Genomic DNA, 25,624 nt, shown 5'->3' on the forward strand with positions numbered 1-25,624 from the left:
GCGACCGTAGCGCCACCTCTAGGTCGATCTCGAGGCGAATAGCGTACAGCAAACTGAGCAGGCGCAGATCAACATATTGGCATGACACTGCAACGTACAACAGCATGTTCTTGCCCGGTATGTTCAATAGAACCTGGGACGGAGCTTGATGGTACTTATATCTCAACTAGAAAAGGAAAATATTAAGAAGAAATTAGAAATTAAGAGGGAGCGCTCCTCCAAGCCTCATAGAGAATACACGCGATTTTCTGCCATTTTACGAAAATTCTCATTTAATAACCGTTACACCGATTTTTTCACACTTTTTTGCTATAAAAAGATTGATTCTTCGTCCAACTATCCCACAGAGCATATTTTTCATAAAAAAATTTATTATATTTTATATTAAATCGTGAAATCGGTCGGAATTGGCTGTTTTGACATGTTTACGTTAGAACGCGTTTTTAAAAACCTGTGAATTTTTAACTACAAATGTGTCTTGCGGGATATCTGCGGAATTTAACACGGAATTCAATTATAATAAAATTATAGCTGTAAGTACATCCGTTCTTTAACTACATCGAAAAAACTGAACCAAGGTGTTGTGGCTTGTTTTCCTCGTTTGGACGGTCAAGACTAGTTCGACGAGCGCCGCGTGAGGGCGCCACTATTTCGCCACGCACGCTGCTTTGATTTTGTATTACTCCGCGCGCATGCGCTCTTCAGTAACGCGCTTGTGGTGGTCCAGAGGCGGCAAGACCCGTCCAGACAGAGTGGTTTTGTTTCTCGGGGCGGGGTGTCGGGTGGATAGCTGTGCGTGTTTTCATAACTAGAAAGGCCGTCCTCGCAGCTATGGGTCCAAAGAGGTATAAATATGGCAAGCGAAAGGTCTCGAAGTCGCAAATAGAGTTTGCACGTAAGCGACCCTCTGCTGAAACTACGGATGGTGAGGTTGAGTCATCGTGTCGTAGTGCTGCGAGAACGAATTGACTCGGGGTGTTGAAGATGCCGCTTGGGAATCCATGCGACAGGCCGGAGTGGAAGAAGCGAGGCGCACGAAGGAATCTGGCGAGATCGATGCCGAAGGCTATCCGCTTGTTACCGTCGTTGCAGACTGTGCGTGATCAAAGCGATCGTAGAACAACGCTCCTTCTGGTACGGTAAGTACTACATTTCTTCCTCTAAAAGGGGCGCCAATTTTGATCGTAGATATAATATACAATTCTTTAGAGTGCGTTCGAAAGAAATCCGAAGCATGTTTTTCTCGCCACGAAAATACATTAGTCTCTGTCGCTAGGCTACATTTGGGCGGACGCTGAGCATTTGGCAATGCGTAGTTTATTTTTATGGTGAGATGACCGTGGTTAGAATCCCTCTCTGTTGTATGTGTATCTCTGTGAATGCAAAATTTGTTTCGGCAACTGGGGTGACGATTTCTCACGAAGCACTGGAAACAGTTATGCTTTTTGTGTGCCTGTTTTAGTGACCGCTGTTTTATGTACTATACATTCCGAATATACGCGGTGCCATGCAGTCAGTTCGTCAGACGACGTTTTAGACAGCTCGTTTCTTCGAAGCTGCACCTTTTCAAGGATAAATCGTTCCATCGGAAATAGCCGGCGTTCGTTTCATCGATACACCTTGTGACGTTTCGTCTAGTTTTTCTATTATGTGCGTGCTCGCGCTTGCGAACGTAATTGCGCGTCCGTGTCTGCTTGCGTGTGCGCCTGCATGAGCGAGGATGCTTATGTGCGTGCCCCCCGTGCACATGCGTGTTTTCATGCCTACGCGTGAGTATATATACCCGCGTATCTGTGTGCGTGTTAAGGCTAGCCCACATGGTGCGCTTTTCTCCGCGTCTGCGTCGCGTCTGCGCCTGCGCTTTGACGTCACTTCCGGCGCCGGGACGAAACGCAGCGTTTTTTGGCGCATCCCGGCGTATCTGGAAGAGCCAGATATTTTGCGTCCACGCGTCGCGTCTCGCGCTGCGTCCAGAAGGCAACAACCAATGAACCGCCGTGTTCACTAGTTGCAAGGAGCGTTTGAATTTTCTCCACTGTAGGATTGTAGTTTTCGCCACAGACCTCGCGACGAAGGCGATAATAATTATAATAATAATACTTTTTATTTGCACATATTGCGATACCCACTCGGCAGCGTGCGAGGCTAGGCAAAAAGGTCGAGACCCTTACGCAGGTGGGCCTGCTAGCCCGCCGCCAAGTAGGGAAAGGGATACGGGAAAGGAAAATAAATAAAAACACTCAAAACAGAAAGATACACACAAATACGGGTAGCAGCCCTGTGCCATCAAAGCGCACGCGCGCACGCACACACACATACCCGCGCGCGCGGAGTTTACAAAATTTGCACGCTCGCGGCCTTCAATAAAAACGGCTTTTAGGCCCTGCCAACGCTAGCAGCAGGGCGAACATGGGTAGTTACGTCCTTCCCCCCGCGGATATCAGTTTATCATACCTTTTACACAAGTCCAGGGAATCCTCTCTGCTCCGCGGGAGAGGCTGACGCTGCTTCAGCGGAACAGAGAGGACCTAGCGAAGTACAAAAGCGTCCTGCACTCTGGCAGGCCAAATGTAAAGAATACAAGGACACCGAGAGACAAAGGTACAAAACTAATACTACCGGCAACAACCGCTACAACATAACCACTGTAGCGGCCAGCGGCCAGCTGTAAATGTTTTGGCGCGGGCGATGGGGATGCCAATGGCGTATCGAAACGTGGATGAGGCGTACGCACTAAAAAGAATGAAAATTAGTGAAATTGAGCTTCATTGCGATTGTTGTAATTAAAAATGAGTGATTACTATTACTAAAATTAAATATTACGGCATGTAGCCATCATTTACCGCGCGATTTCTATTTAATGTTTGCTTTTGTTTCTTAAGCGCGTCTGGCTACGTTGGGCAGACGCTTCGGAAACGCAGATATGGTGTACTAGAAGACTGGGCAGTGTAGCGAGCGCCGGCGGAGGGAGGGCTCTTTCAGCGATGACCGGATCGGTGGCCGCGAGAGGGCGCAACGTGTAGTAGGCGTGCTGCCGGAGTGCGGAGCGCAGGCAGCGGTAGCGCTTGGCTGGCTTGGCGTTCCGCACGGGTTCGATTGTTTCGTATTGTTTGGCTAACTCTTTACGGTATTCTTTATTTCTGCTGTTTCACATAATATTTATCGCACTAATTCGTTGCCAAATGCTTTACCCGAGACGTGCATCTTCGGACAGGACGCCACAGTACACATCGCGGCACTGCTAGCGCGAACAAGACATTGGCGCTTTCTCGCATTTATTTCGAAAGAGTATTAGTGAGGGCGAACTTTTATCACCTGTGTTATAGACCCGAATGAGCTTTTTCCCCAGCAAGTAGAACTTTGCTGAGTTTCTTTGGTTTCTCACAAAAAAAAAAACAAAAAAAAACGGCGATCGCTCTTTCGCGCTAACAATGTTGCGTTCTGAATAGGCGGGAAATCCATCCCCCAGAAAAACGTTCGGGAAGTATCTTGAAACAGACGTCGCAAACGTGTGTCATCCCCTGAATAACGTAGGATAAGCATGCTGATGGCATGATACCTAAACAAATGTCTGCTTTTAATTGTGACTCTATAATTTGGTCCATATCACATGAGCGAATGACATTTTAGCGAACAGCGACATTTGAGCGAATGGACGTTTTAGCGAATAACGGGGGCGCGCGTTAACCCATCCGCCGCGCTGCGCTTTACGCGGCTTCGCGGCGACAGTCTGCGGCGGTTCATTACAAAAATGTGAACCCATTTGGCCCACCCGAAAACGCCGCTTCGCGGCGTCCGACTATTCGCTAAAGTGTCATTCGGTGAAACGTGGGCGTTCGCTAAAACGTCATTCGATCAAGTGAGTGCCTCCCCTATAATTTCGCTGTCACTGTAGTTGTGATAAATGAATTCCGTGGTTGAAGCGCACTACCCTAATGAATTGTTTCAATGTTTGGGAAAACAAAATGGGGCTTACAAAACGGATTATATCGTCTACTTCCGTAGGCTGCATGGAGGTGCCACTGTCGACTCTCGCAATTACTTCCACGGGCTTTCGAAGGAATTTCCATCACTAGCCTTTATCGTAGTTGCTGTTACTTCGTAGGCTCAACAAACAGGACTGTGCGAATAGTTAGAAAAATGTATCCACTCACCAGCTCTGGTAGTAACCACAGTAGATAAATTCTTATTTATCCACTGAGCACCAGCTATAGTGATATGTGGGTACCAGGGCAGACAGATAAATTTTTAATGATACACTGGGCGCCAGCGCACAGATGAGATTAATGAGGTGCACCCAAGGATTCCGGAGGCGATGGTACTTGCTTTTCCCAAGAGCTCGGGAGAGGGAGGCTCCCGAGCTCCCCCGTAGTCGGCGCCTATGGCGTTTTGTACCTCTGCATTCTCCGACGTGAGGTCATGATCTTGATGAGCTTCGACATCTTCAGGATAAATGACTCAGTATCATCCGCTGGGCCATTAGACCCTTCAATTTTCTTGCGGTAAAAAGAGGCCTCTTAGCACCTTTTCATTGAAGAGACGGAGTGCTGGGCCAACCCTCATCTTTTTAAAGCCGTTAAGAAAAAAAAATAATAATAATTTGCTTATGTGAGGCCATAACCGTTAACGTCACATTTTCACAGTCACTTCTCCAAGCCTTTCTAAAGCAGTCAGCGTGCACAGGACCCTTCGGTGTGTCGAAACCAGTGTCTATTAGACCGATTTAGCAGATACTTTAAAGTGCAAAAAGTCCGCAAAAAAAAATGTAGAGGAAGACTGTCATGACTGCGTGCATCACATGAAGCAGAGTCTCCCTGTCACTCCTTTTATTGTTGCGGGATCACGACTTACGCCGTTCGAACTCGAGAGGGGCACGAAAAAGGGAACGGGCTTTTTTGGAGGACCGGTAGCCACTGTTGCAACCCGGCACGGGCCCCAGGAATTGAGGTTAGAAAGGGGGGGTTTCGGGGGGCATTGAGAATATAAGAGTCGTTGCGAATTATACGGGTGCTTTTCGAAAGACAAGGGGGGAGTGCACCCCCGTAGAGGGGTGTAGGGAAATCACTGCCTCGACACAAAACACGGCCCGTCTCTCTTGTCCCGCCGTTTTTCCGTCATTGTACGCGTTGTCTACATCCCACTGAACGGCACCGATCACAATCCATTTCACTCAACCATAAAAAAAAAAAAAAAAAAAAAAGGAACTGCAGCAAAACAAGGCGACGACGCGAACCAGGCGATCACATGCAGTACGACCACACGGCAATCCGAGCGGGGAGGAGCACGCCTGTTACCCGCAGCGCCCCCTGGCGTCCTTGCTCGCTGTCATCGCTGCGCCGACCTCCTCCCTCCGTTGCTTCTCGGCGCGGACGACACACTGCCCAGTTCTAGTACACCAGACGCGAAGCGCTGCACGGTAGCGCTGCGTGTGGTTTGACTGGGCGCACGCGTCCTGCTTAGCGCGCGCGCCAAGCCGAGACGCGCGTCTAGACGCACTGAAAAACGCGCCATGTGGGCTAGCCTTTATACGTGCATCTGCGTGCGTGTTTGCACGCGTGGGCGTTTGCCTGCTCATAAGTGCGCGTGCCTGTGCAAGTGCGCGCGTGCACGTGCGTGTGTAATTCGTGCGTACGTGTGCGCGGGTGTGCTTGTGCGTGTGTACGTGAATTTGCATCCGTGCCTCCGCGTGCATCCGCGTATCTGTGTTCGCGCATGCGTATGAGTGCCTAATTCGTGCGTGTTTGAGTGGGCGCATGCATACTTGGGCGTACGTGTGCCCAAGTACGCACGTTGTCGGACTTTGCGGGAAAGGTTCGAGAAGCTCGAACCTGGTCGAACTCGAACGTCGGCTGGTTCGCGACACCTTTAGTACTCACGTTCCGGACGGTTGGTGATTGGCCGCTGATAACTTCACCGTAACTTTTTGCTTTATGTTTAGCGCCATTTTTTATATTTCTATTCGTGCTATTGTAATCTTTTGCGATTAAACTCTCTGTACCCTTTCCTTGTGACCTATGAAACGATCTCGAACGCCTCGAACAACAGCGACGCTTGCGTTCGTTCTCGGGGCTAGTAGGCAAGAGGGTTACAAGTATTTATATGACGTCAGACTGCCTTTTGATGCCGAGTCACAACACAGAAGTATGGCCACCGAAGGCAAAAGCAGTTATCCCATTGGCGAGTTTGCTTTGTCTTTCAATTTTCACAACTCTCCCGAATCAGTTTTGCTTTATCGTTTGGTGGTCATGTTTGTGGGCGATGACTCAGCACGTGACTAGACCCTATAACCGTTCATGGTGTTTTTCTCTGTTTTTATTTTTTAGATTGAACGATTCTGCTGCAGTGTGGAACGAACTACACGAAAGTGCTCAACCTTCTACGAAGTCTTCCGAGGAGCAGAACGTGTGGGGATCAGGACTATTGGAAGATATGTTCTCAAGTCATGAAAAACTGCCCGGTCGCCAATCATTACAAATTGTCTATGAAATACTATAAGAAACAATCAGTGTCGTGAAAAATTGTATAAAAATACTTTGTTGTGCAGTGCTGGTGGCTAGTTGTGATGAAGTAACGAAGGTATATGCCGGTAGTTTGTCATATATGTATTCGATTATGTGTTTATTTTTAAAATACCTAATATACAGTGTTGTTTTTCCTTAACTGGAACGTGTTTTTCTTTTAAAAGAGGGGGAGACCCGTCCGCGCGCGTGGAAGACCTGCAGGTGTCTGCGCCCCCGTTTACCCGGCAGGCTTTTGCGGGATGATTTTGCGGGGAGCAGGCGTTTTTTCTTTTTCTTTTTTGTCTCGCCACCGTGAATAGGGTGCCTTCGTACACATTCGCTTGTGCGGAGTGGCGACATCTCGGCGATTTCACTGCCCGACCTTTTTTTTTTTATTTATTTATTTTATTTTTTTGTTTATGCAGAGTATACGTGCTTTGGCATCTCTCGGTGCGAGCCCGCAATTTTGGCTATAGACTTTTTCTGTGTACTCTCGTCTCCAGCCACCTAATAGGCGTATCCGGTATGGGCGACGAAAAAATAATCCAACGTTTCAACCTGCAAATAGTAAAAAAATAAAGGGGAGGCAAAACGAGAATGGGTGACGGTTACGCTTATATCCTAAATGCCTTCTATTGGCGTGGCGACGGCAAAACAATGTTTTCGCCCATATTGGAAGTGATGTCAATTCAAGATGGCGGCGCACTTGCAGAAAAGGTCTATAGACGAGCGCGCGAAGACCGCCCTGTTTACAAACACGGTTTTTGCTTTGCCCACACCGGGTGTGGGCACTGCGGAATCGCAGCGTCTCGTTTTTGAAGAGAAGCCGCCTCTGCGTGGTGCGCCGTACTCAAGGCAGCGCCACCGCAGAGGGACGGCGTCGGAGCCGCGTGTCGGTGTATATACTTCGTTTCACGTCATGTGCGAGCGAAGTCAAAGCTAGAAGCGCGAGCCCAAGGCTCCGAGCGTGCCGGCTTCGCACGTGCGTACGTGCACCACAGGCGCTGTTACAAGCAGCATGCTCGCGCTTGTAGCGTTGGCTTCGCTCGCCCATAAGGTGAAACGAACTAGCCTTTTGATACCAAATTCCCTCCAGAAGTTAATTTATAAACCGGGTGTTCTTTTTTGTTCTTTTTCTTTTCTTTCTTTCATTAAACTTTCAAGTTGTATGATAAAGCCTCAAAGGCAATACAGTGTCTCTGTCAGTTACTTCAAAATATCTGTATTCCTTGGCAGAGTCCTGCCTTTTCCGTGCGGATACTTCGAAAGTCTGACTGATTATTGAATTCCTGTTGCCCACGAGGATAACAAAGGAATATGTGCAGAGAAAGACGCTTCTTTTGACGCTTACAAAAACAAAAAAGAAAAAAAAAAAAAAAACGGTTGCAAAACTTGTCCTCGGATCCCTGGAAAAGGTCAAGACCGCTCAAGATTTTACAACTGACAGCCGTCGAATTCGGAGTTGTTCGGATAAATCCGAATTCGCGATAGTTTCACCGGCGAGTGTTTCACGGAGTTTATAGCATTTGTCCGAAAGTTAAAGTCCCTATCTACAACCTAGGTTAGGGCCCACCAGGTCCAATCACAGACCAGTTATAGGCACGTGTGCATTAGCGTGCTTTTCTTATACGCGCGTCGAAGTAATGCATTACGTGACTGGCTCCCGATTGAACCTAACGGGCCGTGGCGTCGGCTGACGACCATCGCAGGACGAGACGCAATCATAGTGCTAAATTCTTCTCGTTGATAAGACTGAAGGATGTGAATGAAATGTACTGTACGTTTTGCTTGGTGGATGTTTTAATGATTTCGCGTACATAGAGCTGACTATCATGTCATGATTCGTGTGGCACCGAACTCCGGCTGGTGGATTGCTGAAATCATCACCTCATCAACCCTCCCGGAACCCGCTAGGAACCCACTTGCCAGTATTCGTTAGACCCACTGTGTCCGACCAAATCCCATCAACTGCCTCGCGCTTCGACACCAAGGCGGTTTTCGTTTGCAGCGTCTAGACGATCTGAACCGATTATTTTATCTATACTTCAAATGGTGCAGGTGTCAACGATTTGCAGTGTTGTTCAAGATACTCGACAAAAGTATTTAAGACAAGATACTAAATACCCAAGTGAGACAGTATTTAGAGTAGTATTCAAGTTACTTTTGCGCCAAACTATTTTGAGTAAAGTGCAAATACTTTGAAAAATAATTGAATTACTTTTGAAGATACTTTATAAGCGCGCGACGAGCTGAAGTTATTACAACTAAATAAAAAAATGGGGGCATCTTGATTATATTAACTTAGCTGAAACGCATATCGTTCGATGACCTCCTAGTGTACACCTCATTTGTCCCCCTAGACACGTGCAAAGGAGAAAGAAAGAACATTTAGTCTTAGTACTTCCCCTTTGGGGACAAACTTCTTCGTACGCCGGAAAAGGTATTTGAGATACTGAGTAGAAGATACTAAGCAATGTAGTTAAGATAGAGTGCTATTTACTCTCAATCGAATGTATCTTCAAGATACCAAAATACCGACAAAAGTATCTTAATTACAGTATCTTGAGTAGAGTATTTGAGATACGTAGAAGCCTTGCTATTTGCTTGTTTCAAGCGAGCCTCCTGCCGTCATATTGCTGGCGACACAGGAGAAAAGTGGTTTACCCGCCCTCTTGTTCAACATACCATAAAATACGCAGTATAATTACGAAATATTTACATAAATCTTTACTGACATGCGTATGTACATACACAGAAAGCTGGTGCACAACTGTTGAGGAAACGCACTGGTCGACACTTTTCAATATTTTAAAGATAAAGGTAAAACAAATAAACAGTGGGCGACACCAGTCCAAAATGTATACCTCGGTAAAAAAAGTTCCCGTGTGTCTGTGTTTCCCCAAAGCAATTCGAGAGCCAGTTCTGTAAGCTACGGAGGATGCTCGGCGAATGGCGAAGCCATTGATGTGTCTAGACTGAAAAATAGTCGCCGAGAGGACACTCAGAGGCATGACACGACTGTTGTCTGTCCGTCATAAAGACATCGTTTTTAGAGCGAAACAATAATTCGGATTCGCCATTCGCCGAGCTTCCCCCGCAGATTACAGAGATTGATCCTCTACTCTAGGAAAAGTAGACGCGCAGGAAGTTGTGCGAGGAAAGAAAAAAGGTAGCGAGTGGCGAATATTTGTGATTGCGTGTGCCGGAAAAATATAAAAAGAACCTGAACAATACTTAAAAATTAAAAATCTCGACCAGCCAGCAGACTTCACTGAGGCCTGCATTTTCATTTTCGGAAATTTCGGCAAACTCCAGTCGTGTGGCTTTAGCCCCATAACTTTTGCAACTGTGAATCCGTGGGCGTCAATCAACGCCAGGCCGCTTCGTCATCCATAGCCCAAAAGCGACGTTCACGGCGCCCACCAGGGGATACCAGCCAAGGTCGCTGTACCGGGGCCGCCCGATACGTGATACTTGTCCGCCGCCAGCAGGCCTTTTTTCGTCTTTTTTCTCTCGGTCGAGGCAGGGCCGGCATTTGGAGTGGGCGACCTATGCAGTTGCACCGGGCGCCATTCATAGAGGGGCGCCGAAAGGGCCGCCAGGTCATGCAGGGCTCAAACCTCGAGGGGATAAAATCAAAAACAAAAAACGACCGCATCGCCGTTTGGAATTTCGGCCGCAAAACCAACGACTAAGTTCTTGTTATAATTGGCGTCCATCAACCCGCAGCCACCTGTGAATGTTGTTTTACTATAGAGAACCTCTCCCCCCGGTGAGAATCAAAGCGTCATTGAATGAGTCATGAACGACTGGGCAAGCGGTCACCTCCGCACAGCTCTCAAATTACGAGCGGAGCAAAACCTGACTGGCAAAAAGCGATGGAGCCAGCATGCCGCACTCTTAGCGCAACTTACTAAACGGTGGCGCCAAACCCATCGGCGAGCAAATCAGTGTGTCGGAGCGAGTCACGGAGTTTTGCTCTTAGTAATCACGTGCTTCGCTCAGAGTCTCTGATTGGCTCGCAGAAAACGTAGGCTTCACCCTTTGCCAAGTTATTCTGAGCCGAAGAATGACTTCGCTCAGTAGGTCTGACCGGGGGTAAAATGAACCCGATTCCTCCCGACATTCGAGCTGCGCTTTGGGCAATGCTTGCTGTGGAGTCTCTTGCAGTAAGCTGAACGAACCAATGCCCCCTCAGCATCCGGTGAGTCTCTGTGCCCAGAGGCTTCAACCTAACTGAAAATAATATGTGTAAAGAACTTTGGATCCGCAGCTCTTTCTTTTTTTGTGTGTAAGCGACCAGCGACGACTACGGACTTCCAATGCCGATCAGTGTTGCCATTTCAAAATTCAGAAACTCGCCACAAAAATCCCGAAAACCGCGAAAAACATATAAATTTATAATGTTGCGCAAGAATGGCCGCATCACTGCAGGCAAACCTGGTGTCCGACATGAAGCTCAAACTCTTGCAGTTCAGTTTCTCGTTTACATTGTTGTGTGGTACGACATTCTTTTTACAAGTTAATGTTGTAAGCGAGAACATGCAATGCAAAACGAAGGACATCGTAGCAACCACCCAGCTGATGAAAGCATGCAGCGATTGCATCGACAATTATCGCGATGTCGGGTACTGCAACTGGCAACTGCGAACGGTCTTCCCGAGAGCATGGGTATTGACAGTGCGACGAAACCGGCCCCTCGACTGCGGCGGAAAAAGCGCCAGTTCTGTTATGAGTGCCAGGACGAGGTTGATGATGTCGAGACAAAATTCAAGCGAGAGTTCTTCTACGAGATGATTCACACCGTGAGATGTCGATTGAAGAACGCTTCACGCGGATGGAGCAGCACGTGAGCTTCTGGGGGTTCCTTTACGGCCTCACCCGACTTCCCGACAAAGCGGAATGTCTTAAACTTTGCCAATGCCTTGACCATGCATGCACTCAGAGTCTGAGACACCTAGAAAGTGCAGACATCGACGGTACAGATCTCTGCGAGGAGCTGATCTAACTATGCAGCCTGCTGCCCTCTGGATGCAGTGCTCGCCAGGACGTCCTCCAGTTCATTCTGGACAACCATCTATGTGACAAATTCCCTCATACGTGGGTGTCATTGAGAATCCTCCTCCCTTTGCCAATGTCAATGGCCACCGCTGAGAGGAGTTTCTAAAATTAAAGCTTGTTAAGACATACCTAAGATCAACCATGGCGGATGACAGGATATCGTCATTGGCAATATCGTCCATTGAAAACAAGATAGCGTCTAGCCTGGATATGTCGCAAGACGTAGCCCAATTTGCGTTGTTGAAGGTTCGGAAGGTTGCCTTCTACGGCATTTGACATGGTTAACTTGTGCTTTTGTTTTCTCTGTCCCTTAGACGTTAGCTTGCTATGGGAGACCCACAGCTGAAGTTTGGTTAATCTAAGAAATAAATGATTCTTGAACTTTGAACACGGTGCCGACAAAGCTCACAATGCTCGAGGACGTCGTTCGTTTTTAGGACGCGGTTTTCGACTGACAACGACAAAATCGCGACCATTCGCGCTGGGTCACTGTGGCATGTTTGCTTACAACATGATGTTTGGTGCGAGAATAGTATACGTGTGTGTAAGGGGGGGGGGGGGGGGGCGCCACGCCTGCAGTTTGCCCAGGGCGCTTGCTGCTCTAAGGCCGGCCCTGGGTCGAGAAATTTGTGCTGAAAACGAAGAGACACGTAGTGGATGTATTTGGACAGAGCAGGCCTATTCAACTCAGAGTACCGCAAGATTGAACGGCTTATTATGATCATGGTTAATGCTGTTTCATTAGAGGGGCCATGCAACGATTTTGCTACTTTCACCGAATACTTTCTGAATGAATACTTGAAGTTCATTATGGGCGGAAAGCGTGTGGCAACCCTCCACAGACCTTGCGTATTCGTGCTCGTCGTGCTCTAATAAGTGATCGGTGGGCCATTGTCCGTGGGATCCTGTGCACCACGTGACCACGCTGGAAAAAACGCACCTCTGGTGGTCACATGACCACGTGACCATGTCCCGTGGGGGTCATGTGAACATGGTCAGTTGGATCCCGCCCACCACGTGACCAAACTGCGAATAGCGCGCCTATGGTGGTCGCATGATCACGTGACCTTGTTGCGTGGGGTCACGTAATTACGCAGCGACAATTAAACTTGTAGCTCATGGCGTTGCGCATGAGATACTTGCGTGACACTTGTGTCAGTATGGTTGTGCAAAGTGCCCGAAATTCGAACTTAAAATTGCTGCAACGGAACTTTAAACCGCGTGGAAGCAAATTAGTCACGGCTTCCGGTTTTAGCGCACGCGCCAGCCTTCGTCCCTACAATAGGCGAAATAAAAGGCAGTACATTGGGGGATAAGCGAGTGAGGAGAGGACACTTTCATGGTAGCCGGCAGGTAGACCGGCATAACATACTTGTTTGTTGCTGTTGTTAAAAAACATCTGTATTAGGTCTAATAAAAGAAAAATAGAAAGGGAGAACGATGTGTGACTACCCCTATTCCGGGTCCCATTAAATTTCTATCGAGGTGCGCGCTGTCCGAGGCAGAACGAAAGTTCTTGTGTTCGTGGCTTTTATTTTCAGCGCTGTAATAATACGAATGTTGAGGACCCAAATAAGTCACTAAGATTATCAAAATATTTTTCCTGCTTCTCCTGGCTCGTGCAAATGTACTTTCCCATTTGCGAAAATCAATGCCGCTATGCTCTAGAATGTAATGCGTCAAAAAGTAGGAGTAATTTCGTTAGACTGAACAAAATTACGCGTAAACTCCTCTCAATAGTGTTATGGTAGGTCATATGATAGAGTTAGTATGCCATATGATAGTTGTCCTCTTCTAATTAGCTTCTTAGAACATCTAAGGACCTTGCGTTTGCAAGAGACGAGCGATTTTATGGGAAAGGGCAACTCAGAAAGATACAAACTTACGTCCACATTCAAGACGACCAAGATCCGCTCCTTTGTGCACTCTATTGCACGTGGCAGTGCCTTGTTGAATAACCGTACTTCGGGCTCAACTGCCTTCTTTCGGAGTTGCGGTATGAGCTTGTAACAGAACACAAAATGTACTGTTTGCCTGAGCCATAGGAGCAGGTCCCGAAAAGCAAAGTCCAGATGCTAGCTGTGCTTTGCAAAAACGCGCACACTTATTGAATCATCGGAAAATATGTGATAGCATTTCTCGGTAGAAAGAACACGAAAATATAAAATTTAGCCAAAAGATGTAGATACGTCATGTTTTTCTTTGGGATCTAGTATAAAACTAAAATAACAAGACCTTGAGATAGTTGCATGATTTTCGTGTTGCAAAACAAACTTTGATGTTTGCTTCAAACGACTATTGAAGGTGTCAAAAAGAAAAAAAAAGACGGGTTTATTACGGTTATCGAACGCGGTTTTATCCAGGTTCGTTTCAACGAAAGGGGTGCGGTATATCGAAGCACGGTTTAGCGAAAATGGATACATTTTATCGAGGCCTCCGTTTGAGAAATGCTGTTTGTAGGCGGCGGCAAGCTAGGCTTCCAAACAGACCGCGCTTTGTGCGGGCAACCCTCGCTGTCGCTCGGGAAAAGTTTAATATAAGTTCGAGCGTGGATCGCCAAAGGTTGGTTAGCATGCGGGCGGTCGCCATTTTCTCTAAACGGCGATCCGATCTGCTGTTGTCGCGAAAACGGTGTTCGCTAAAACGAGCTTCCCTAAACCCCACTTCTCCGAAAATCAGCACATTTTTCTCCATAGCTTACAACCATGCTGGGGTGTTGTAAGCTCTTCTTCTTTGACCGAGGCTGGCCCCCTGTCGCCATTTTGCAGGTTGTTTCCGCCTGCGTAGACTACCGCAAAATTGAACTTCTTGAGAGGCAACCCGTCAATGTTCTCCTTGAGAGCCTGCACCGTCGCTCCCGAGAAGCTAAAGCTGCACACTTGTATGCACTCATCTAAAAAGCGCGGCAAAGCCATTTCACTGGGCTGCTCCCGAAGATTGCGCCTTTCATCTTCGTCCGGACCTCAGTGAAATCTTCTAAATCTCACTTCTTTGTATACCAAGGTCGAACGCTAGAGCACGTTTTTTGAAAGCAATACACCACAAGCGCACACAAGGAACTGAATAAAGACCCAGGATCGGCTGAGTGAGAAACAGCTAGCTAGACTTATTTTTGCCTCAAACATGCAGTCCGTGTTTGAAGTGCAGGCTACCGAAACTAGACTACCGAAAAGTAGCTCCTAAAGTCATTTTTACGGAACGTGCAGATGGTCTTCACCGGAGAAGAAAATTGTGGCGGAGCGCTTATTTGTACGTGTTTTACTTGTTTTGATATCTAGCATTCAACAATGCTGCAGAGTGCCACCGTGAAAACTAACACCAAACGAAAACTAACCCAAAACAAACGAAAGAGCCAGAACCCGTGCAAACTGCGAGCGAGGTCTTTCCTTTCGTTTTTACTTTGTGCACGCGGCCCAACGCTGCCCGGTGCCGCCAGCTTCGTCCAGACGGACTTTGCGGGCACTGAAAGTGAAGGGAAAGAAAAGGAGACAGACGCGCGCGTCTCCAACCGAGAAAAAGGAGGCAGCAGGCTTTGAAGTTGAACTGGTTGAACTTGAGCGCAGACGTCTCTGTCGAAGAGCGGGCCCCGGACGGACGAGTTCACCCCAAGTTGGAGGGGAGGCAGGCGAAACCAAATTCGCGTAACCTGCCGATCGCGGCGGCGGCATTTGCACCCGCAAATGAATGGGCTTGGCAACTTACAGACTCGCAAGACTTCACACTCAATGAACCGATCAAGTAAACCAGTTGACAGAAAAAAAAAGTGAAATAAAATATTCTGCTACGCGAAAGCGGTAGGTTTTGTACTAACAGCGACAAAGCGTCTTTGCTACGGCGGATCGAACGCCGTTATATCGAGGCTCATCTTAGCGAAAGGGGTACGGTTTATCGAAGCACGGTTTAGCGAGAGGTGCACGTTTTATCGAGGCCTCCGTATGAGAACTGCTGTTTCTAGGCGGCGGCAAGCTAGTAGTAATGCAAAACTATCGATAAATTGACTATCGATACTATCGATAGTTTTTCCAAAACTATCGATAGTGTCGCAGAACTATCGATAGTAGACTATCGGTAGTACTATCGACAGTTTTTCGATAGTCGACTGTCGATAGTACTCTCGATAGTTTTTCGACAGTCAACTATCGAGAGTTTTTCGATAGTACTATCGATTCCTTTTTTACTATCGATACTCAGTTTTCTGGTGACTATCGATAGTACTATCGATTGTTTTGCACTACTAGAGCGAACACAGTTGCCGCACCGCCACTCGCTTCCCCTTCCTCCTCTCTTCGGCCAAACTCCCGTCTTCGTCATCACTGAAAGCTGAACCGAAGTTGAGACGGTAATTGCTTGGGCTAGTTGGTGTCCCATTTGAAAAAAAAAAAAATAAAATAAAAAATAAAGCGAGAAAAAGAGACGAGGGAGCGACGCACACTACTAATGTCGCATAGCTATCGATAGTAAACTGTCGACAGTACTATCGATAGGTTTACGATAGTCGACTATCGATAGTTTTCTGATAGTCGCTTAACAACAATTTTCCGATCGTCGAGTATCGATAGTACTATCCATAGATTTTCGATAGTCGACTATCGATAGTTTTTCGATAGACGACTATCGATAGTACTATCGATAGTTTCTTTTACTATCGATGGTCAAATTTCTGGCGACTATCGATACTATCGATAGTACTATCGATATTTTTGGACCACTACAAGCTAGGCTTCCAATCAGACCGCGCTTGGCGCGGTCGCCCCTCACTGTCGCTGGGGGAAAATTTATTATAACCTCAAGCTTGAGCGTGCACTACCAATAGTTCACCGCCAAGGGTTCGGCAATCTAGGCTAATGAACCAGGGGGGTATCGGAAACGGCACCCCGGCTGCCGTCATTTTCTCTAAACTGCGATTGGATAAACTGATATCGATAAAACGGCGTTCCCTAAAAGGAGCTTTTCTAAACCGCATGCCTCCGGGACAAAACGGGAATCCGCGGAGGTAAGAGCGGCATCGAAATACGCACATCTGAGTCCATTTGGACTGTTGGCGTTTTGTCTTCGCCAACGGGCGACACAGTGCAGATAACCCGTGCCGCGTTTTTTTTACATTTGCTTTTGCTCTTTTGAGGTGTGCGTGTCCTGCGTGTGTTGCTAGAAAAGTATGCCAATTATTGAGATTCTAAAAGTAAACGTCTCGCAAGATGAGGTAATCGGATAACACTAACACTGACATTATGTCAAACTGATAACCTGTATCTCCCTAGGTTTACCCCTAAAATTTACAAAACGTCCTTGTACTTACACAAGATAATGACTTCGGAAGGCATTTTAGGTGTGTTTTGCTATTTTTTTTTTTACTTTACGAGCTACCTTGCGGATGTTAGTTTGGAACAATACAGAGGCGTGAACTTCAAAACACCAAGTAATCAAATGACTAATGCCGAACGTATAAATGCCGGAAAATTAGATAGAAGTATGTCGTGCTAAATAAAAAAAAAAAAAAAAAAAAACTCGTTTGTCCACAGGTAACTTAAATCGATACATGGGGATTTAATTCCCCATGTGTAATTTGTTCGGGAAATTCATAATCTCGCGAAGGGAATTTTTGTGCAATAAGAAGAATTATTTTTTCATTTCCGCAGTTCAATATCGTAGCTTATCATCATGTATGTCAGCACAAATGACATTCACCAACAAAAACAGAATCACACTTTCTTCGAACGCATTGCTACACATTAAAAAAAAAAAAAAGTGCAATAATAGGCCTCGTGAACAATTATAGCAAACAACGAAGACATTATTTATTTTGTTTAATCTACGCGCTTTGATATGCTTTGCACAATTCGGAAGGTGCATCTGGTGTTTCAGATAAGAACGGTCGACAATATCCGGTGACCATTTTTAATTCTGACTAGAAAAATGCATCTTGCTGCCACAATGCCCAGGAAAACGGAACCGGTCGTTGTTGTTGTTGTTTTCTTTTTTTTTTTCTTTAGGGGGGGAGGGGGGGGGGGGGGCGGGGTTGCCTCCAAGAAAAATAAGTCAGAAACACCTGGTCAATCTGAAGCGTTGTTTGCGGATTTCGCAACATTGGCATTTCAAGCAACTTTCCCCCAAAATGTGTTGTGACTACTGGTCCAGAAATATTTACCGACAAAGTAAGTATGGGAATGATTGACCCAAATTATTTATCACGAAGTATCGACGTCGTTATTTTGAAATAAAAAATCGCACAGACGACTGCACAATAAGCCGTACAGCTCAAGTTTTATCTTTTTTTCTCCGCATTTATTCCAGCCAGGATTTTCAAACTTTGTCAGCGTGTTATCCTCTATTTGGCTAATCTTCGTGACAAGTATTGTTGTCCTTGTTAGCGGGAAAAGTTCACGAAAAACGCTCAAATAAAGGCATTTCCGTAAATGTGCATAATTTTGAAAATCAATTTAAAAAGAAAGGCCATCTTCGATTTTTTCAAACTCTTTCAAGTTAGCGCCAGTGATATGTACTAACAGGATGTGCAAAAATATGTTGCATTATTTGTGTCTTTAAAGTTACAAAGCAAGAAAATCTGGCCAAATGGAGGCTACCGCGGTTGCCATGAATGAGGCCTGTGCGTACGCCTATTTGACAATTTCATTATTTTTACACAGCGTAAAACTTCTCCCGGGTGGTCAGATTGACAGCACAGAGGTGGAGGGTACTTTTGAAGTGATGATTCTTGATACGTCTTTTTTTGTCCTTACTATTAGTACAAGAGTCAAAAAAATGCGCAGAAGCTGGAGCAATCGCGAGACGCTAGCCTGTCGCACGCTTCGCAGGGCCCGCTTTCTATGGCGGGCGTGTAGCGTCTCTGCGCACGCCACGTAGGGGAAACGATCGGTGCGGCTCCGATAACAGGCGTTTAGGTAACAGGATATAGGGCTCTAACACGATATTGAGGATAGGGCGCCGTACAACGGGGTCACCTTCGCGCGGCAATAGAGCCTCGGCCGTGGTGAACCGCACACCGCAAAAAAAAAAAAAAAGAGGAAGAAAGATTTTCGTTTGTTTATAATGCAATTAAATGCAAAGGTGCAAGCGAGCTGGACAGTTCGTTTGTTTGAGACCTTTTATGCTCCCTTTTCATCACATTTTTGTCTTAGACGCATTGTAGCCGCTTCGCACTAGCCTGCCAGCAGGCCTGGGTGGAATCGGGCCTTTATTGTCCGAGTGGCTTGCTTGTAGACGCTATCGTTCGTGCTACGAGCAATTCGTGTCGCAGTGAGTTGACGCATCTATACACTGTCAGCAGTGCCAGGATTGAATTCCAGGCACGGGATGGAGGGAATCCCAGGCTGTTGTTTTCATTTCAACTGAACTCCTAAAAGTCAGCCCTTGCTAATCAATGCCACGTTGGGTAATTTGGTGCTGAGGACGTCCACCATATCTGACGCACATTTCATATCTGATGTAGCCGGCCCTTGAAGGTTGTAAACAGTTGCATCATGGTGCTTGACGAGGCCTCCAATCCCATCGCAGGCGTTCTTGGTATGCCCAGTAGCGGAAACTAGCCACTTGGCCGAAGGGTACTCGGTCTTAGCGAGCTCATGAAGTTGGTGCCTATTCCTGAAGTAGCTTGCTCCGCCGTCACTGACGCACATAAAATGTGCGTAGAAAGGAGCAACCTCCCCAAGCCACTCGTGAATGTTCCCAAGGCCATAGTATGCGCGGGCGGAATCGTGGCTGGTGTCATCACTGATTGGAGCGCAGCTACAAGTCCCCTTTTTAGAGCGCAGCTCTTAGGGGCCCGTTCCCGGCTTGAGCGGCGTCGCCGTCGGCGTCGGCGTCGCCGTCGCCGTCGCCGTCGCCGTCGGCGTAACCAAGGTCATCCCAAGGTCACGTGACCCCCCAAGGTCACGTGACCCCTCCCAAGGTCATCTCAAGGTCACGTGACCCCACGTGACCCCCTGAAGGTCACGTGACCCCTCGAGGTCACGTGACCCCTTCCAAGGTCATCTCAAGGTCACGTGACCCCAACATGACCCCACGTGACCCTTTGAAGGTCACGTGACCCCCAAGTCACGTGACCCCTCTGAGGTCACGTGACCCCCGAGGTCACGTGGTCGCCTCCCCAAGGTCACGTGACCCCCGAGGTCACGTGACCCCCAAGGTCACTTGGGGGTCACGTGACTTCATCATCACTGATGTCACGTGACTTCATCATCACGTGACGTCATCATCACTGATGACGTCACCGGCATCCACATCGTCATCGTCATCATCACTGATGACGTCACCGGCATCCACATCGTCATCGTCATCACTGATGACGTCACCGGCATCCGCATCGTCATCGTCATCATCACTGATGACGTCACCGGCATCCACATCGTCATCGTCATCATCACTGATGACGTCACCGGCATCCACATCGTCATCGTCATCATCACTGATGACGTCACCGGCATCCGCATCGTCATCGTCATCATCACTGATGACGTCACCGGCATCCACATCGTCATCGTCATCATCACTGATGACGTCACCGGCATCCACATCGTCATCGTCATCATCACTGATGACGTCACCGGCATCCACATCGTCATCGTCATCATCACTGATGACGTCACCGACATCCGCATTGTCATCGTCATCATCACTGATGACGTCATCAGTGACGTCACTGATGTCGTCACCGGCATCCGCATCGTCATCGTCATCATCACTGATGACGTCATCAGCGACGTTACTGATGACGTCACCGACATTCGCATCGTCATCGTCATCATCACTGGTGAAGTCATCAGTGACGTCACTAATGACGTCATCGGTACCCGCATCGTCATCGTCACTGATGACGTCATCAGTGACGTCAGTGATGACATCATCGGCATTGGGGGTCACGTGACCCCCAAGGTAACGTGACCCCCCCTGGTTAGTTTAACCCCCCCCCCCCAGTGCCCTTCCCTCCTCCTCCTCAAGAGCTGCGCTCTAATTCGGCGTTACAGGGAGTTGTAAGCGGCTTTTTGGTTGTCACTATGCATGACGTCGCATGTGAATATCTTCTCTAATAATATATGGCAACCGAAGAGGTTGTGCCCTCTAATGGTTTCGCCTCCCCTCCTTTTCCTTCAATCAACGCACCCTTTCTTGTGACGTAATCCTCCGGGTGACCAATTAATCAAAAACACGAAAGATGCAGCTACACTGCCTAAAACGTGAACGGGAAGGAAAATACGACGTTTCGGGCGAACGTCCTTCTTCAAGTGATAGATACGAAACACGGCGAGAAACAAAGAAAGGGTCGTATACGTCACAAGAAAAGGGGGCTATACTCACCGATTTTTTGTTTCTTACACGAAGATGGGCGTCCGCCCGAAACTTCGTGTATTCCTTCCCGTTCACGTCCTATTTATTGTAGCACAATAATATTTCTTTTGTGATTACGTGCCGAAGATCATTGTTCTCGGCAGCCCCCATTCTCTTACACGCTGAAATAAACATCTGCTATCGGAACCACTTCTGTTGATTCCTTTGCTTGGCGTACACAGAGACGCTACACGCCGACTACCGAAAACGTACCCTGCGAAGCGTGTGACAGGCTAGCGTCTCTCGATTGCTCCGGCTCATGCGTACTTTTTTTTTTAAATCTCGTACGAAGAAAAAATAACTTGCTAAACATTATCACTTAGAAACTATCGCCCACCCCTGCGCTGCCAATCTGACCACCCCGGAGCACTCTTACGGGCTGTAAAAATTATGAACTTGTCAACTACGGGTATGTATAAGACACAGAAACAATGCAATAATATTTTTGCACATCATGCTCATAGATACTATTGGCGTTATTTTGGAAGAGTTAAAATATCGAAGATAGCATTTTTTTTAATTGATTTGCAAAAGTATGCATATTTAGTAAAATGCCTCGATTTGAGCGTTTCTCGTCAACTTTTCCTGCTAATCAGGACGACAATATTTATAGCAAAATAGAGGACAACACGCTGGCAAAGTTTGAAAACGGGCTTGAATAAATGCGGACAAAAAAAGAAGTTAAAACTTTGGCAGTTTTGCTCAATGTGCCGTCGTCTGTGCGATTTTTTTATTTCAAAATAACGACGTCGATACGTAGTGATAAATAATTTGGGTCAACCATTCCGATACGGGCCAGCAGCCACAACACATTTTCGGGGAGAGCTGCCTGAAATGCCAATTTTGCTAAATCCCCAGATAACGCTTCAGATTGAGCAGGTGTTTCTGACTTGTTTTCTTGAAGGTAACTTTGTTTTTTTTTTTTTTTTCCTAAAACAAAGACCGGTTCCGTTTTTCTGGGCATTGAGGCAGCAAGATGCATTTTTCTGGTCAAAATTAAAAACTGTCACCGGACACGGTCGGCCGTTCTTATCTGAAGACAGAGTCGTCCTAGAGAAAACTGCCGCGGCATAACATAACAGAACTGCATGTATATTTGACGCACAAATATCAGTAAGCTAGGTGGCCTCTTTACGTTTTATTTATGTAGAATACGCTTGCAGCATCACATTTGAATGCTTTCTTTTAGTGGGTAGAGGAAAATCGGACCCTTCACGTAACATATTTTTGTAGATTTACTTTTTCGAGTACAAAAGAGGTAGTAGTGGAGGAGAAGTAACCAAACTTAGGAACGACTATAGAGACACGACAAGAAATGTAGAAACGAAAACTGGTGGTCAGTCAAGTGCAAAACAAGCACCCAGGAGATTTTATTCACATTGCGTGGTCGCATTTTAATATTGCAATTATGAAATTTGTCTAAATTTGGAAAATAGACGCAAGTGGAAACGTTCTCAATTGAAAGAACGCATGTTGTTCCTTTCCTCACTCAGAATACTGTAGCGGGACTTCGCTCTTCCTCCACAACCCCAATACAGTGAAGACGATGACGAGTTAATGTTTCAAAGGCCTGCTCATAGAATGATAACATCATGTCCCTTGATTGCAGATTAGCGCAGTCTTCAGGCACGGGTCCGCCCAAGTTGAAGGACTGGAGGCGGTCACAAACTGGAGTCGATAAGACTGTTTGCCGAGCCGACCAAGTCTTGCGCTAGAACGTATAAATAGCAGATTGGTTAAAAGCAGAGTCAATAATTATGTTCAATGCAGGACACCAAGTAACAATTGCGAGCTTTCATGAAAATTTCAAACTAGGTAATGATAGCGACGTACTTCGTCCCTCGAACACATCCGAATCTGGAAGCAATCTGTTTACAATAGAAGCTATACGTTTATTCAGTGTGTGGTTCGCACCAGCCTGAAGTACACAAAGTGATTCTCAATCGATCGTGGCAATCGCACCATTCTGATAAAGGGAAAATGTACATCACTTGCGACAGAAATCATAACTGGATGGGGACGTCATAAAAAAAGTTCTGACCTCTTGATTTCGGTTTTCTTAGGGAAGGCCAGCCGACTGACATATCGCGACTGAAAAGTCTAGGCCTTCTAAACCAATTACGACCACAACAGAGCGGTCGTGCGCGAACAGCCGTCACCGCCGGACGGACAACATATCGGCGTTCAGAGTTCTCCGAATCCTCCGGAGAAGTCACTCCCCGCGAACATTTACCTACCCCACGCGCCACTCCGCACCCCTCTAGCCCCTCGGGGAAACTGCCGGCCGCGGCCCGCCGCCGCCGCTGCCGTGGGCGACTCGGCACGAGCCTCACAAACCCGCGAATCCGCTGCGAGCATCGAATGCGACGTCATCACGTGTCATTTACGTCACCCTACCGAAGGAGACGTGAAGCGCCGTCCGCAAGTTTCTCGGGGCACGGAAGCACTGTGAAGGCTGTCACTAGCGGCGTTTTGGTTGCGTTTCGACTACACTGAAGGAAATGCAACTGTAACGAACAAAAATGTGGTTTACGTTCTTTCCCGAGGAGTCTTAAGGGACATGAGCTCTCATTTCGCTGCTAGACCCAGATACGTTACGCACTCATTCGCCTCGGAGGGAGAGCGCCTTTTCACGCCTTCGACGCGCGCGCCACCTGGATTCTTGAAAAGTTCCTATCGGAGATGAAAATCGAGGAGCGCTCCTTCTTAAGGAAGACGCGAACATTGCATAAAAGTGAAATCACGCGCAGGTGACAGTTTCACTTCATATCATTTACGAAGTTTGGAACGTCCGTTTGTTTTCGAAAACATAGAAGTGCCAGTAGTAAAGGCCAGGCACGTAGCCGGGATTTTGTTTCGGAGGGGGGGGGGGGGGCATGACAAAATGCTGTATGAGGGGGAGGGGGAGAGTGGTTTACTCTCTAGGCAACGAAAGCCTAAAGGCGCGTTCACACTCTTGCAACCGAGTACGACCGAGAAAGACTTCTTGGGACCGGATGCACTGAGCGGAGCTGGTCCTAAGAGATCGCAAAAGGCTTAAAAACCGGTTTGGTCTCTCTCGGTCGCACTCGGTTGCAAGAGTGTGAACGGGCCTTAACTGAAAACTGTATGAACTTGCGCGAAGAGGAAAAAGTTAGCAAAACTTGATAATGTCTGCCTAAAAGTGCATGCGCAACAACGCGGTGCCTGAAATCGCCTTTGAAGCATTTGCTAACCTTTCAAAAAAATGAAAGCCGCTTACAACTCCCTGTAACGCCGAATTAGAGCGCAGCTCTTGAGGAGGAGGAGGGAAGGGCACTGGGGGGGGGGGGGTTAAACTAACCAGGGGGGGGTCACGTTACCTTGGGGGTCACGTGACCCCCAATGCCGATGATGTCATCACTGACGTCACTGATGACGTCATCAGTGACGATGACGATGCGGGTACCGATGACGTCATTAGTGACGTCACTGATGACTTCACCAGTGATGATGACGATGACGATGCGAATGTCGGTGACGTCATCAGTGACGTCGCTGATGACGTCATCAGTGATGATGACGATGACGATGCGGATGCCGGTGACGACATCAGTGACGTCACTGATGACGTCATCAGTGATGATGACGATGACAATGCGGATGTCGGTGACGTCATCAGTGATGATGACGATGTGGATGCCGGTGACGTCATCAGTGATGATGACGATGACGATGTGGATGCCGGGTGACGTCATCAGTGATGATGACGATGACGATGTGGATGCCGGGTGACGTCATCAGTGATGATGACGATGACGATGCGGATGCCGGTGACGTCATCAGTGATGATGACGATGACGATGTGGATGCCGGTGACGTCATCAGTGACGATGACGATGTGGATGCCGGTGACGTCATCAGTGATGATGACGATGACGATGCGGATGCCGATGACGTCATCAGTGATGACGATGACGATGTGGATGCCGGTGACGTCATCAGTGATGACGATGACGATGTGGATGCCGGTGACGTCATCAGTGATGATGACGATGACGATGTGGATGCCGGTGACGTCATCAGTGACGATGACGTCATCGGGGGGTCACGCGACATCGGCGGGGGTCACGTGACCTCGAGGAGGGGGCCACGTGACCTCAGGGGAGTCACGTGACTTCGGGGGGTCACGTGACCCCCCACGAGGTCACGTGACCTTGGTGGGGGGCTCGCGCGGTGCATTATGGGACATTTCCCATGATGCACCGCGCGGTTACGCCGACGGCGACGGCGACGGCGACGGCGACGCCGACGCCGACGGCGACGCCGCTCAAGCCGGAAACGGGCCCCTAAGAGCTGCGCTCTAACAGGATAAAAAGTCAGTAGGATAAGGATAGATAACTGGGCGAGTTGGTGAGAGTTCATGTTGAAAAACAGCGCGACTAAGACGAGGACACAAAGAGACAAAAAGAGCACAAGACAAAGCGCTGTAGGATATCGAGGTGTCTTTCTTTCACAGACATGCACGTTTTCTAGCGATTCGTGCTGACATTTCCACACGTTGCCCTTGTGTGACAGTGCACTAGTCGACGGCGAGCCACCCATGACCTCCAGAGCTGCACACTGTCACCGTTATTACTCGAACCCCGCAGCACTGCAGGAAGTTGAAGTTCAACTTCCTGCAGTGCTCAACACTGCAGGAAGTCCACTCAACATCGCGTATGCGCATATTCGGACATACAAGCCGTTTTAAAGGGCAACTC

The sequence above is a fragment of the Ixodes scapularis genome, unplaced genomic scaffold (assembly GCF_016920785.2).
Source record: "Ixodes scapularis isolate PalLabHiFi unplaced genomic scaffold, ASM1692078v2 ptg000005l_1___fragment_1__unscaffolded, whole genome shotgun sequence".
NCBI lineage: Eukaryota > Metazoa > Arthropoda > Arachnida > Ixodida > Ixodidae > Ixodes > Ixodes scapularis.